The 16633-nt window shown below is 50.3% G+C and overlaps 1 protein-coding gene across 3 annotated transcripts in view; it reads left to right on the forward strand.

Moving 5' to 3' along the window:
- Positions 1-16633, forward strand: part of LOC115123075 (ras-related protein Rab-27B-like) — a 107301-nt gene that overhangs the window by 55998 nt on the left and 34670 nt on the right. Inside the window, exon 1 of one of the 3 annotated variants that reach the window (XM_065017173.1) lies at positions 1626-1785. The exons of the other annotated variants lie outside the window; for them this stretch is intronic. The gene's annotated coding sequence lies outside the window, so the exon portion shown is untranslated. Of the gene's footprint in view, positions 1-1625; positions 1786-16633 lie in introns of those variants that run through there. 3 annotated transcript variants of the gene reach the window in all.

Below are 16633 nucleotides of genomic sequence, written 5' to 3' on the forward strand. Positions count from 1 at the left end.
ATCTCAAGACATCAATCAGGAAGTTAAAGCTTGGTCGCAAATGGGTCTTCCAAATGGACAATGACCCCCAAGCATACTTCCAAACTAGTGGCAAAATGACAGACAGGACAACAAAGTCAAGGTATTGGAGTTGCCATCACAAAGCCCTGACCTCAATCCCATAGAAAATCTGTGGGCAGAACTGAAAAAGTGTGTGTGAGCAAGGAGGCCTACAAACCTGACTCAGTTATACCAGCTCAGTCAGGAGGAATGGGCCAAAATTCACCCAACTTATTGTGGGAAGCTTGCGGAAGGCTACCTGAAACGTTTGACCCAAGTTAAACAATTTAAAAGCAATGCTACCAAATACTAATCGAGTGTATGTAAACTTCTGACCCATAGAGGTTGGTTGGGGGTTGGGAGATGCTCATTAAGGTACAAAACCTGCTCCAGAGCGCTCAGGACATCAGACTGGGGCGACTGTTCACCTTCCAACAGGACAACCATCCTAAGCACACAGCCGAGACAACGCAGAAGTGGCTTCGGGACAAGTCTCTGAATGTCCTTGAGTGGCCCAATATACAAAAGTGAAATATACAAATTAACTGTAAACATTACACTCACAGAAGTTCCAAAATGAGAAAGACATGTCAAATGTCATATTATGTCCAAATACAGTGTTGTAATAATGTACAAAAGGGGAAAATAAATAAGCATAAATATGGGTTGTATTTACAATGGTGTTTGTTCTTCACAGGTTGACCTTTTCTTGTGGCAACAGGTCACACATCTTGCTGCCTTGATGGCACACTGTGGTATTTCACCCAGTAGATATGGGAGTTTATCAAAATCGGGTTTGTTTTTCGAATTCTTTGTGGATCTGTGTAACCGGAGGGAAATATGTGTCTCTAATATGGTCATACATTGGACTGGAGGTTAGGTCGCTTTCTTGCTGTTTTTCTTTCTTTCAATTCAAGGGGCTTTATTGTCATGGGAAACATATGTTTACATTGTAAGTGAAATACTAAAAGTGATATAAGCCATAAAAACTCTCTGTGTCTCTCTCTCTCTCTCTGTCTCTCTCTCTCTCTCTGTCTCTCTCTCTCTCTCCTGTATCTCTCTCTCTCTCTGTGTCTCTCTCTCTCTGTCTCTCTCTCTCTCTCTCTCTCTCTCTCTCTCTCTCTCTCTCTCTCTCTGTGTGTCTCTCTCTCTCTGTGTCTCTCTCTCTCTCTCTCTGTGTCTCTCTCTCTCTCTGTGTCTCTCTCTCTCTCTCTCTCTGTGTCTCTCTCTCTCTCTGTGTCTCTCTCTCTCTCTGTGTCTCTCTCTCTCTCTCTGTGTCTCTCTCTCTCTCTCTGTGTCTCTCTCTGTCTCTCTGTGTCTCTCTCTCTGTGTCTCTCTCTGTCTCTCTCTCTCTCTCTCTGTGCGTGTCTCTCTCTGTCTCTCTCTCTCTCCGTGTCTCTCTCCGTCTCTCTCTGTCTCTCTCTCTCTCTCTCTCTCTCTCTGTGTGTATTTCCGTGCTCATGTGTGTTTGCTCTAGAGTAAGCCTTGCCCCACCTCCTGGGCCGTCAGCCACACCCCTTCCTCACACACACGGAAACCCGAGAGAGAAACGGAGCGTAAGAGAGGGAGGATAAAGGGGGAACCTTCAGCTAGGGGCGTGGCCTTCAGAGCCTGGTGCTACAGCTGGATGCTAGGTTAGTCAGCTGGTTCACTCTACAGGGCTGAGGGGTTGGAAGATAAGGAGATACTGCTGCTACTGGGGTTAAGGACGGGCTTAAGTGAAGGACACAGATAAAGAAAAGAAAGGTAAGGATGACTCTGTTTTTACTCCCTGGCTTGACCTAGAATGGAGAGGAAGGGAGAGAGGTGGAGGTTGGTTGGTTCTGGAGTTAGAAGTGTGTATCCTTGCTGACATAGAAGGTGGAAGGAGAGAGGGGTGTTTAGTGTGAAGTAGAGAGAGGGGAGTTTAGTGTGAAGGAGAGAGTTTAGTGGAAGGATTTAATGTGAAGTGAAGGAGTTTAGAAGGAGGGGGAGTTTAGTGTGAAGGAGAGAGGGGAGTTTAGTGTGAAGGAGAGAGGGGAGTTTAGTGTGAAGGAGAGAGGGGAGTTTGGTGTGAAGGAGAGAGGGGAGTTTAGTGTGAAGTAGAGAGGGGAGTTTAGTGTGAAGGAGAGAGGGGAGTTTAGTGTGAAGGAGAGAGGGGAGTTTAGTGTGAAGTTGAGAGGGAGGGAGTTTAGTGTGAAGGAGAGAGGGGAGTTTAGTGTGAAGGAGAGAGGGGAGTTTAGTGTGAAGTGAATGGGTTGTGAGCAGAGGTCGAGAGTTGCGTTGTGGTTTGGTTTGAGACTGGATCGTCTGTCCTCGGCAGGAATGTGATCACACCCTAAGTGTACGTGTTGACAACCGTTTGACTTTACTGTATGGATTACGCAATGCTTTGTAATAGAGGTACTTCTGTAGTCCTGACAGAGACTCTCCCTTCCTCCCTCATCATACCTTCTGTTTTCTTCTTATTTATATGGTGCATAAATCTATAAAAAAAAAGATGCCATTTCTTCAGTGGAAGTAGTTTGTTAGTTAGAGAGTTACTGTTTGAGTTTCCATTTCATTACAAGTCCCTGAACTGGATTATACAACTCTTTTTGTTTAAGTAGTGGCTGTTCTCAGGCTCGGGTGGCTCCAGATTTTACTGTCAGGATCCAGAAACTCTGTGTTGAGATATTATTCATTTGACCGGGTCATGAAGCCAGTACACGCCTTGTCAAATGGTACCATGAAATACTGTAGCCTACCGTGGAATACTGTAGCCTACCGTGAAATACTGTAGCCTACCATGAAATACTGTAGCCTACCATGAAATACTGTAGCCTGCCGTGAAATACTGTAGCCTACCGTGAAATACTGTAGCCTACCATGGAATACTGTAGCCTACCGTGAAATACTGTAGCCTACCGTGAAATACTGTAGCCTACCGTGAAATACTGTAGCCTACCATGAAATACTGTAGCCTGCCATGAAATAATGTAGCCTACCGTGAAATACTGTAGCCTACCATGGAATACTGTAGCCTACCATGAAATAATGTAGCCTACCGTGAAATACTGTAGCCTACCATGAAATACTGTAGCCTACCATGGAATACTGTAGCCTACCATGAAATACTGTAGCCTACCATGAAATACTGTAGCCTGCCATGAAATAATGTAGCCTACCATGAAATACTGTAGCCTACCATGGAATACTGTAGCCTACCATGAAATAATGTAGCCTACCGTGAAATACTGTAGCCTACCATGAAATACTGTAGCCTACCATGGAATACTGTAGCCTACCATGAAATAATGTAGTCTACCATGGAATACTGTAGCCTACCATGAAATAATGTAGCCTACCGTGAAATACTGTAGCCTACCATGGAATACTGTAGCCTACCATGAAATACTGTAGCCTACCATGGAATACTGTAGCCTACCATGAAATACTGTAGCCTACCATGAAATAGTGGAGCTTGCCATGGAATACTGTAGCCTACCATGAAATACTGTAGCCTACCATGAAATAATGTAGCCTACCATGAAATACTGTAGCCTACCATGAAAATACTGCAGTTTGTCTCTCATCTCTCTCTGTGTGTGTACAGTAAAGGTTTAATGACTGCTTGTGGCTCATCTCTCTGTGTGTGTGTACAGTAAAGGTTTAATGACTGCTTGTGGCTCATCTCTCTGTGTGTGTGTGTACATTAAAGGTTTAATGACTGCTTGTGGCTCATCTCTCTGTGTGTGTGTACAGTAAAATGACTGCTTGTCTCTCATCTCTCTGTGTGTGTGTAAAAAGGTTTAATGACTGCTTGTGGCTCATCTCTGTGTGTGTGTGTAAGTAAAGGTAATGACTGCTTGTCTCTCATCCATGAAAATAATGACTGTTTGTCTCTCATCTCTCTGTGTGTGTGTACAGTAAAGGTTTAATGACTGCTTGTCTCTCATCTCTCTGTGTGTGTGTACAGTAAAGGTTTAATGACTGCTTGTGGCTCATCTCTCTCTGTGTGTGTACAGTAAAGGTTTAATGACTGCTTGTGGCTCATCTGTCTGTGTGTGTGTGTACAGTAAAGGTTTAATGACTGCTTGTGGCTCATCTCTCTGTGTGTGTGTGTACAGTAAAGGTTTAATGACTGCTTGTGGCTCATCTCTCAGAGAAGAGGAGACCGATTTGTAACCGCTGATACAAATGTCACCCTATTCCCTACATAGCGGTATGTTTAACCTGAGCCATAGGGCTCTGGGCAAAAGTAGTGCACTATATAGGGATTTGGGATGCATACTTAGCTAGGCTAAACAATCCCGATCCCATGACATGATGGCACAGACCTACAGGGTGTTTTACTCTGTGAGTCCCAAACAGAACCCTGTTCACTACATAGAGCACTCCTTTTAACCAGGGCCTCTGCTTCTAGTTACTTCATTGTCTATGTGTTCAGCACTAATCTAACAGGGCACCATTTGGGACTGAGAATTCACCTTGTTTCTATGAAAAGGCGGTTTGTTCTAATTCATTTAAATGTTATTGACTTGCAAATTATCTAATTATTCCTAACCTATGAAAAGGCGGTTTGTTCTAATTCATTTAAATAGTATTGACTTGTAAGTGATCTAATTACTCCCAACCTAATAATGAACCTTAAGCCACAAGTGTTGTTTTCCCCTGTTGCTAAAGTTGTTTCACTGTGTGTGTGTGTTTGTGTGTGTTGTGTGTGTGTGTTGTGTGTGTGTGTTGTGTGTGTGTGTGTTGTGTGTGTGTGTGTGTGTGTGTGTGTGTTCCTCTGTTGGTGAAGCTTGTTTCTCTGCTGTTTGACAAACACACCCCAGCAGTTGTTGCTGCATGTTGATTTAACAAGTTAATTATGGGTGGATGTAGTGGTTTAGTTATCAACCCTTTCAGCATTGTTGTGTTGACGTTACTGTATCGGAATTAAATATCCGGAAATGTACTGTGCGCTTCTCAATACTCTGCTGGCATGGTTTCAGGGACATGCGTGTACAAACTAAAGCTTTTTCTGCATGTATTATAGATTAAATCACTTCACCTATTGATTTATTGACCTTTATTTAACTTGGCAAGTGAGTTAAAGAACAAATTCTTATTTAAAATGACGGCCTACCCCCACGGCCGAACCCGGACGAGGCCAGTTGCCCCTTTACGTTTTCCACATGTTGTTATTACAGCCGAGCGTCTGCTAAATGACTTAAATGTAATGTAATGTAATTGAAAAAGTATTTTTTTAAAATAATGTTTTATTACCCATCTACCCCATTGTGACAAAAAGCAAAAACAGTTTTTTAGAAATTTTTGCAAATTCATAAATAATAATAATTACATAAGTATTCAGACCCTTTACTCAGTATTTTGTTGAAGCACCTTTGGCAGTGATTACAGCATCGAGTCTTCTTGGGTATGACGCTACAAGCTTGGCACACTTGGTTTTGGAGAGTTTCTCCCATTCTTCTCTGCAGATCCTCTCAATCTCTGTCAGGTGGAATGGGGAGTGTCGCTGCACAGCTATTTTCAGGTCTCTCCAGAGATGTTCGATCAGGTTCAAGTCCGGGCTCTGGCTGGGCCACTCAAGGACATTCAGAGACTTGTCTTGGCTGTGTGCTTAGGGTCGTTGTCCTATTGGAAGGTGAACCTTCACCCCAGTCTGAGGTCCTGAACACTCTGGAGCAGGTTTTCACCAAGGAGCTCTCTGTACTTTGCTCCGTTCATCTTTGCCTCCATCCTGACTAGTCTCCCAGTTCCTGCCGCTGAAAAACATCCCCACAGCATGATGCTGCCACCACCATGCTTCACCGTAGGGATGGTGCCATATTTCCTCCCGACTCCCGACGATAAATAAAAAATATAAAATTAGCATCTCCCTCCACCCTTACCCTGTCATTCAGTATCAACTTACAAGCATTCAGGCCAAGTTTCAGCCTCCTGGTAGAGGCCACCAGGTTTTATGGCTGAAATGTATTGGATAAAGTTAATGATGTCATTGACTTTAACAAGGGCCCCAGGACCAGTGGAAGCTAAATAGCTCAATGACATCAAGGATCCGCCACCCTATTGGACAGTAGGTACGGGGTTCTTTTCTACTTACGCATATTCATTTGGATTCCAAAGAGCTCTATTATGATGTCATCGGACCAAAGCTCTCATCCAAGTGCCAATGCCGTTTTTTTCAAACTCCAGGCTTTTTACGTGTGTTGGGTGACATGAAAATAAAGCTCTTTGGCCACGCCCACACCAGTGGTAGGTTTGGCGTCGAAACGAGAAAGGACGAGCAGAAAATAACCTGCTGTAAATTACACTAGTGGATCAATGATGTTACGGGGCTATTTTACAGGCAGTTACTGTCAGTACCAGGTGAGGGAGGGGGGATAGGTAGTTACTGTCAGTACCAGGTGAGGGAGGGGGGACAGGCAGTTACTGTCAGTACCAGGTGAGGGAGGGGGATAGGCAGTTACTGTCAGTACCAGGTGAGGGAGGGGGATAGGTAGTTACTGTCAGTACCAGGTGAGGGGGGGATAGGGGGGGTTAGGCAGTTACTGTCAGTACCAGGTGAGGGAGGGGGACAGGCAGTTACTGTCAGTACCAGGTGAGGGAGGGGGGATAGGCAGTTACTGTCAGTACCAGGTGAGGGAGGGGGACAGGCAGTTACTGTCAGTACCAGGTGAGGGAGGGGGACAGGCAGTTACTGTCAGTACCAGGTGAGGGAGGGGGACAGGCAGTTACTGTCAGTACCAGGTGAGGGAGGGGTTACTGTCACAGGCAGTTTACTGTCAGTACCAGGTGAGGAGGGGGGACAGTACCAGGTGAGGGAGGGGGACAGGCAGTTACTGTCAGTACCAGGTGAGGGAGGGGGATAGGCAGTTACTGTCAGTACCAGGTGAGGGAGGGGGACAGGCCTCAGTAGTTACTGTCAGGTGAGGGACCAGGTGAGGGAGGGGGGACAGGCAGTTACTGTCAGTACCAGGTGAGGGAGGGTTAATGTCAGTACCAGGTGGGACAGGCAGTTACTGTCAGTACCAGGTGAGGGAGGGGGATAGGCAGTTACTGTCAGTACCAGGTGAGGGAGGGGGGGATAGGCAGTTACTGTCAGTACCAGGTGAGTGAGGGGGACAGGCAGTTAATGTCAGTACCAGGTGAGGGAGGGGGATAGGCAGTTACTGTCAGTACCAGGTGAGGGAGGGGGGGGACAGGCAGTTACTGTCAGTACCAGGTGAGGGAGGGGGGACTGGCAGTTACTGTCAGTACCAGGTGAGGGAGTGGGGGACAGGCAGTTAATGTCAGTACCAGGTGAGGGAGTGGGGACAGGCAGTTACTGTCAGTACCAGGTGAGTGAGGGGGACAGGCAGTTAATGTCAGTACCAGGTGAGTGAGGGAGGGACAGGCAGTTACTGTCAGTACCAGGTGAGGAGGGGGGTCACAGGGTGAGGGAGGGGGGGACAGAGTTAATGTCAGTACCAGGTAATGTCAGTACCAGGTGAGGGAGGGGGGACGGGGAGTGGGAGGGATCGGGACAGTTATTGTCAGTACCAGGTGAGGGGGAGGGGGGACAGGCAGTTATTGTCAGTACCAGGTGAGGAGGGGGGAGGTGAGGGCAGTTATTGTCAGTACCAGGTGAGGGAGGGGGTTACTGTCAGCAGTTACTGTCAGTACCAGGTGAGGGAGGGGGGGACAGGCAGTTACTGTCAGTACCAGGTGAGGGAGGGGGACAGGCAGTTACTGTCAGTACCAGGTGAGGGAGGGGGGACAGGCAGTTACTGTCAGTACCAGGTGAGGGGGGGGGGCCGTTACTGTCCAGGTGAGGGCAGGCAGTTACTGTCAGTACCAGGTGAGGGGAGAGGGGGAGTACCAGGTGAGGGAGGCAGTTACTGTCAGTACCAGGTGAGGGAGGGGGACAGGCAGTTACTGTCAGTACCAGGTGAGGGGGGGGGGACACTGTCAGTACCAGGTGAGGGAGGGGGGACAGGCAGTTACTGTCAGTTACAGGCAGTTACTGTCAGTACCAGGTGAGGGAGGGGGGGACAGGCAGTTACTGTCAGTACCAGGTGAGGGAGGGGGGGACAGTTACAGTACCAGGTGAGGGGGGGGAGGGGTCAGTACCAGGTGAGGCAGTTACTGTCAGTACCAGGTGAGGGAGGGGGGGACAGGCAGTTACTGTCAGTACCAGGTGAGGGAGAGGGACAGGCAGTTACTGTCAGTACCAGGTGAGGGAGGGGGGACAGGCAGTCAGTACCAGGTGAGGGAGGGGGGACAGGCAGTTACTCAGTACCAGGTGAGGAGGGGGGACAGGCAGTTACTGTCAGTACCAGGTGAGGGAGGGGGACAGGCAGTTACTGTCAGTACCAGGTTTACTGTCAGTACCAGGTGAGGGAGGGGGACAGGCAGTTACTGTCAGTACCAGGTGAGGAGGGGGGGACAGGCAGTTACTCAGTACCAGGTGAGGGAGGGGGGACAGGCAGTTACTGTCAGTACCAGGTGAGGGAGGGGGGAGGCAGCCTGTCAGTCCAGGTGGGAGGGGGGGACAGGGTTAATGGTACCAGGTCTGGGGATAGGCAGTTACTGTCAGTACCAGGTGAGGGAGGGGGACAGGCAGTTATTTTGTCAGTACCAGGTGAGGGAGGGGGGATAGAGTTACTGTCAGTACCAGGTGAGGGGAGGGGGGACAGGCAGTTACTGTCAGTACCAGGTGTCAGTACCAGGTGAGGGAGGGGGACAGGCAGTTACTGTCAGTACCAGGTGAGGGAGGGGGACAGGCAGTTACTGTCAGTACCAGGTGAGGGAGGGGGGACTGGTACCAGGTTACTGTCAGTACCAGGTGAGGGAGGGGGTTAGTTCACCCAGGTGAGGGAGGGGGGACTGTCTTGTCAGTACCAGGTGGGAGGGATAGGGGGTGAGGGAGGGGGGGACAGGCCCAGTACCAGGTGAGGGAGGGGGGACAGGCAGTTACTGTCAGTACCAGGTGAGGGAGGAGGGGACAGGCAGTTACTGTCAGTACCAGGTGAGGGAGGGGGGACAGGCCGTTATTGTCAGTACCAGGTGAGGGAGGGGGACAGGCAGTTACTGTCAGTACCAGGTGAGGGAGGGGGGACAGTACCAGGTGAGGGAGAGGGGATACCAGGTGAGGGAGAGGGGGATAGGCAGTTACTGTCAGTACCAGGTGAGGAGGGGGGGACAGGCCGTTACTGTCAGTACCAGGTGAGGGAGGGGGGACAGGCAGTTACTGTCAGTACCAGGTGAGGGAGGGGGGACAGGCAGTTGCCTGTCAGTACCAGGTGAGGGAGGGGGACAGGCCGTTACTGTCAGTACCAGGTGAGGGAGGGGGACAGGCAGTACCAGGTGAGGGAGGGGGACTGTCAGTACCAGGTGAGGGAGGGGTCAGTACAGGGAGGGGGACAGGCAGTTACTGTCAGTACCAGGTGAGGGAGGGGGGGATAGGCAGTTACTGTCAGTACCAGGTGTGGGAGGGGGACAGGCCGGTCAGTACCAGGTGAGGGAGGGGGACAGGCCGTTACTGTCAGTACCAGGTGAGGGAGGGGGGATAGGCCGTTACTGTCAGTACCGGGTGAGGGAGGGGGGTAGGCAGTGTCAGTACCAGGTGAGGGAGGGGGGACAGGCAGTTACTGGTACCAGGTGAGGGAGTGGGGGACAGGCCGTTACTGTCAGTACCAGGTGAGGTGAGTACCAGGTGAGGAGGGATAGGCAGTTACTGTCCCAGGTGAGGGAGGGGGGACAGGCAGTTACTGTCAGTACCAGGTGAGGGAGGGGGACCAGTTACTGTCAGTACCAGGTGAGGGAGGGGGGATAGGCAGTTACTGTCAGTACCAGGTGAGGGAGGGGACTTGGCCGTTACTGTCAGTACCAGGTGAGGGAGGGGACAGGCAGTTACTGTCAGTACCAGGTGAGGGAGGAGGGACAGGCAGTTACTGTCAGTACCAGGTGAGGGGGATAGGCAGTTACTGTCAGGGTGAGGGAGGGGGGGACAGGCCGTTACTGTCAGTACCAGGTGAGGGAGGGGGGGACAGGCCGTTACATCTCCTGGTTATCAGAGGACTGTGTGAGTATATTTACCTTGTCCTCTGTTTCTCCGTGTCCCTTCTACCAGCCTTTCCCTCTCAGGATATGCGTTTATATTGGGTCTTTTTGATAGATCGATCTCCCAGGTTGACTTCCTGCACCTCTAACCTTTCTGTCTGACTGGAGCTGCTGGTGCAACAGATGTTAGTTCACCCCTGTCTTGATGGCAGCCCCCTCTGCCTTGATGGCAGCCCCCCTGTCTTGATGGCAGCCCACCCTCTGCCTTGATGGCAGCCCCCCCCCCTTGATGGCAGCCCACCCTCTGCCTTGATGGCAGCCCACCCTCTGCCTTGATGGCAGCCCCCCCTGCCTTGATGGCAGCCCACCCCCTGTCTTGATGGCAGCCCCACCCCCTGCCTTGATGGCAGCCCACCCCCTGCCTTGATGGCAGCCCCACCCCCTGCCTTGATGGCAGCCCACCCCCCTGCCTTGATGGCAGCCCCACCCCCTGCCTTGATGGCAGCCCACCCCCTGTCTTGATGGCAGCCCCACCCCCTGCCTTGATGGCAGCCCCCCCCCCTGCCTTGATGGCAGCCCCCCTGCCTTGATGGCAGCCCCCCTGCCTTGATGGCAGCCCACCCCCTGCCTTGATGGCAGCCCACCCCTGCCTTGATGGCAGCCCACCCCCTGCCTTGATGGCAGCCCTGCCTTGATGGCAGCCCACCCTCTGCCTTGATGGCAGCCCCACCCCCCTGCCTTGATGGCAGCCCACCCTCTGCCTTGATGGCAGCCCACCCCCCTGCCTTGATGGCAGCCCCCCTGCCTTGATGGCAGCCCTGCCTTGATGGCAGCCCACCCCCTGTCTTGATGGCAGCCCACCCCCCACCTTGATGGCAGCCCACCCTCTGCCTTGATGGCAGCCCACCCTCTGCCTTGATGGCAGCCCCCCCTCTGCCTTGATGGCAGCCCCACCCCTGCCTTGATGGCAGCCCCCCTGCCTTGATGGCAGCCCACCCCCTGTCTTGATGGCAGCCCACCCCCTGCCTTGATGGCAGCCCACCCCCTGCCTTGATGGCAGCCCCACCCCCTGTCTTGATGGCAGCCCCACCCCCTGCCTTGATGGCAGCCCACCCCCCTGCCTTGATGGCAGCCCCCCCCCCTGCCTTGATGGCAGCCCCCCTGCCTTGATGGCAGCCCACGCCCCTGCCTTGATGGCAGCCCCCCCCTGTCTTGATGGCAGCCCCCCTCTGCCTTGATGGCAGCCCCCCCCCTGCCTTGATGGCAGCCCACCCTCTGCCTTGATGGCAGCCCAACCCCCCACCTTGATGGCAGCCCCCCCTGCCTTGATGGCAGCCCACCCTCTGCCTTGATGGCAGCCCAACCCCCTACCTGTGTGGGGAACCCCATGGGGTCAAGGGATAGCAGGGAACATCGGATAATACACACACACACACACACACACGCACACACTTATATATACACACACACACACACAGAAGTGAAAGTAGATGAGTTTTCTTCCCGGTATGGGACCTCCTGAAAAATGTCATCTGCCTAATCATAGATCTACATAGAAATCCTGTTATTCAGTAGGATAGAATTACATAGAACTCCTATTCATTCAGTAGGATAGAATGACATAGAACCCCCTATTAATTCAGTAGGATAGAATGACATAGAACCCCCTATTCATTCAGTAGGATAGAATGACATAGAACCCCCTATTCATTCAGTAGGATAGAATGACATAGAACCCCCTATTCATTCAGTAGGATAGAATGACATTGAACCCCCTATTCATTCAGTAGGATATCTGTGGGCCTAGTCGTAAAGATGAGTCATTTCACTTTTTAAAATGTATGACCTTTTTAATTGTGGCATAAACACAACCAGTCAGATGTTTTCATCTGATTGTCAAAGGGCCCATTTACTCGGTTCCCCACGCACGTTAGTCCATTTCCAGCCTCCAAATAGTGGTGTAAAAGACGTCTCTCGATTCACCAAACAAAAATGTTGGACCTAATGACATGAGATGTCAGCCACTCATATCTGAGGTGGCATATTTTCTCGTTGTACCACATCGTATTTTCGGAGCGGAATCTATACCATCCGTTTTCAAGTACGTCCGCTAATATTTCATGCCCCTGACATGATGTAATGATTAATAGTGGTGTAGTAGCCTACAGTTTTGTTCTACCGATACGGCATACCCACACTATACCCACACCATACCCACACCATACCCACACCATACCCACACCCTACCCACACCATACCCACACTATACCCACACCATACCCACACTATACCCACACCATACCCACACTATACCCACACCATACCCACACCATACCCACACCATACCCACACTATACCCACACCATACCCACACTATACCCACACCACACCCACACCCTACCCACACCATACCCACACTATACCCACACCATACCCACAGCATACCCACACTATACCCACACCATACCCACACTATACCCACAGCATACCCACACTATACCCACACTATACCCACACCATACCCACACTATACCCACACTATACCCACAGCATACCCACACCATACCCACACCATACCCACACCATACCCACACCATACCCACACCATACCCACACCATACCCACACTATACCCACACCATACCCACACTATACCCACACCATACACACAGCATACCCACACCATACCCACACAATACCCACACCATACCCACACCATACCCACACTATACCCACAGCATACCCACACTATACCCACACCATACCCACATCATACCCACACCATACCCACAGCATACCCACACCATACCCACACTATACCCACACCACTATACCCACAGCATACCCACACCACCATACCCACACCATACCCACAACATACCCACACTATACCCACAACATACCCACACCATACCCACACTATACCCACACCATACCCACACTATACCCACACCACCATACCCACACTATACCCACACCATACCCACACCATACCCACACTATACCCACACCATACCCACACTATACCCACAGCATACCCACACCATACCCACACTATACCCACACCACTATACCCACAGCATACCCACACCACCATACCCACACCATACCCACACTATACCCACACCATACCCACACTATACCCACACCATACCCACACCATACCCACACTATACCCACACCATACCCACACTATACCCACACTATACCCACACCATACCCACACCATACCCACACTATACCCACACCATACCCACACTATACCCACACTATACCCACACCATACCCACACTATACCCACACCATACCCACACTATACCCACACCATACCCACACCATAACCACACTATACCCACACCATACCCACACCATACCCACACTATACCCACACCATACCCACACCATACCCACACTATACCCACACCATACCCACACCATACCCACACTATACCCACACCATACCCACACCCACACCATACACACTATACCCACACCATACCCACACCATACCCACACTATACCCACAGCATACCCACACCCTACCCACACTATACCCACACCATACCCACACTATACCCACACCATACCCACACCATACCCACACCATACCCACACTATACCCACACCATACCCACACCATACCCACACCATACCCACACTATACCCACACCATACCCACACCATACCCACACTATACCCACAGCATACCCACACCCTACCCACACTATACCCACACCATACCCACACTATACCCACACCATACCCACACCATACCCACACTATACCCACACCATACCCACACTATACCCACACCACACCCACACCCTACCCACACCATACCCACACTATACCCACACCATACCCACACTATACCCACAGCATACCCACACTATACCCACACCATACCCACACTATACCCACAGCATACCCACACCATATCCACACCATACCCACACTATACCCACAGCATACCCACACCCTACCCACACCATACCCACACCATACCCACACTATACCCACACTATACCCACACTATACCCACACCATACCCACACTATACCCACACTATACCCACACCATACCCACACCATACCCACACTATATTTATTTTTCTGGGATGCCGGAACATACTTCCTTATTTTCACCACAGTACTAACGTCCACCTTGGTCCGCCTGGTCAGCCTTGGTCCGCCCTGGTCAGCCTTGGTCCACCTTGGTCCACCTTGGTCCGCCCTGGTCCAGCTTGGTCCGCCCTGGTCCACCTTGGTCCGCCCTGGTCCACCTTGGTCCGCCCTGGTCAGCCTTGGTCCGCCCTGGTCCACCCTGGTCAGCCTTGGTCCACCTTGGTCCACACTGGTCCACCTTGGTCCACCTTGGTCCGCCCTGGTCCACCTTGGTCCACCTTGGTCCGCCCTGGTCCGCCTTGGTCCGCCCTGGTCCACCCTGGTCAGCCTTGGTCCACCTTGGTCCACCCTGGTCCACCTTGGTCCACCTTGGTCCCGGCTTCTCTCCCTCTGTGGTAGATCGATCTCCCAGGTTGACCTCCAGCACTGCTAACCTTTCTGTCTGACTGGAGCTGCTGCTGCTGCTACAGGGATTAGTTCACCCTCCTGCCTTCTACTCCATGGGGCTCAGGGATAGCAGGGAGATGGAGAAGGGTTTACACATCAGATAGAACACATGCAGGGACTCACTCACAAACCGTACACACTGAGTCTGAGCTGCTGAATGTGATCTGAACCCTTTTGAAAGGCCACCTGATCCCTGTCATGTCAGGTACGCTACAATTTACTATTGTTTACATAGAACAATTCACCTCTCTTTCTTGGGGTAATTGACTGACCCTAGATTAGGTCGACTCCTACAGTAGACTTGACAACTTGATGATTTCTCTTGTTGAACTAGATCAATGAAAGCAGTGTTTTTTTTGGGGGGGGGATAGAATCTGAACAAATGTTCATTGGCATTTGAGCATGTGGGTGACACATGTCTGTTAGTATTTATAATCAGGGTCCAGATAGCAGTATTGACTGGCGCAGTGATGAGAGAAACACCCCTCCTGAAATTCTAAAGCAATCAGCAGTGGGAATGTGTCACAAAGACACAAAGACACTTCCCAGACCTGTCCTCCCGGAGGCTACAGCCAATCAATAGTTTCTGTAGACCAACAGCCTGACTCACTGCAGAAACCAGCTAGAAGCTCGTAACCACCAATCTCTCCAACCTTCAGTGCCTCAGATGTAGAGATACAATAATCATTACATTTCTGTTCTGGGGGGAAAAGCAGAATAATGTCAACTCGTCAGATACGATCACATACACACACATGCACATGCACATACACACACATGCACATACACACACATGCACATACATGCACATGCACACATGCACATACACACACATGCACATGCACATACACAAACATGCACATGCACATACACACACATGCACATGCACATACACACACATGCACATACACACACATACACACACATGCACATGCACACATACACACACATGCACATGCACACATACACACACATGTACATGCACACATACACACACATGCACATATACACCCATACATGCACATACACACACATACACACACATGCACACACATGCATACACACACATACACACACACACAAATGCACATATACACACACACACATGCACACACACGCAAATGCACATATACATGCACATACACACACATGCACACACATACATACACACACATACACACACACACAAATGCACATATACACACATGCACATGCACACACACACATGCACATGCACACACGCACATGCACACACATGCACATGCACACACACACACACACACACTCACGCAAATGCACAGATACACACACATACACACACATGCACGCACGCGCACACAAACACAGGCTTGAGATAATGCAGACAGATGAGAGATCATTATGCTGTTAGGCTGAGCCTCAGGTGACTGTTTGGGTATGCACGCTTCCCCGTAGAGACCTTCCCCGTAGAGACCTTCCCCGTAGAGACCTTCCCCGTAGAGACCTCTTCCCTATAGAGAACTCACTTCCTAGAATTCATGACAGCTCAGTCCAACCAGGAGGAGGCATGTCTCCCATTTAGCTTACCGGTTTAAGGCTTCCGTATAGAGGCTGAAGTCGACGTATAGGACTGTCTGTCAACACAGAGTAATGCTCTGTTAGCCTAATAGCTCTTCTGACTTACATCAGGCTTGTGACACTATAAAAGTTACTCCAAAATGAGTAACATGTTGGATGCATTTGCTGTTTTGTTTTTGATCATTTTGTGCCCAATAGAAATGAATGGTAAATAATGTATTGTGTCATTTTGGAGTCACTTTTATTTTAAATGAGAATAGAACATGTTTCTAAACACTCCTACATTCATGTGGATGCTACCATGGTTACGGATAGTCCTGAATGAATCGTGAATGATGATGAGTGAGAAAATTACAGAGGCATAAATAACATACCCCACCAACAATTCTAACCTCCCCTGTTATTGTAATGGTGAGAGGTTAGCATGTCTTGGTGGGTATGATATAAAATGCTAACCTC

Source organism: Oncorhynchus nerka, linkage group LG4 (genome assembly GCF_034236695.1).
Source record: "Oncorhynchus nerka isolate Pitt River linkage group LG4, Oner_Uvic_2.0, whole genome shotgun sequence".
Lineage (NCBI taxonomy): Eukaryota > Metazoa > Chordata > Actinopteri > Salmoniformes > Salmonidae > Oncorhynchus > Oncorhynchus nerka.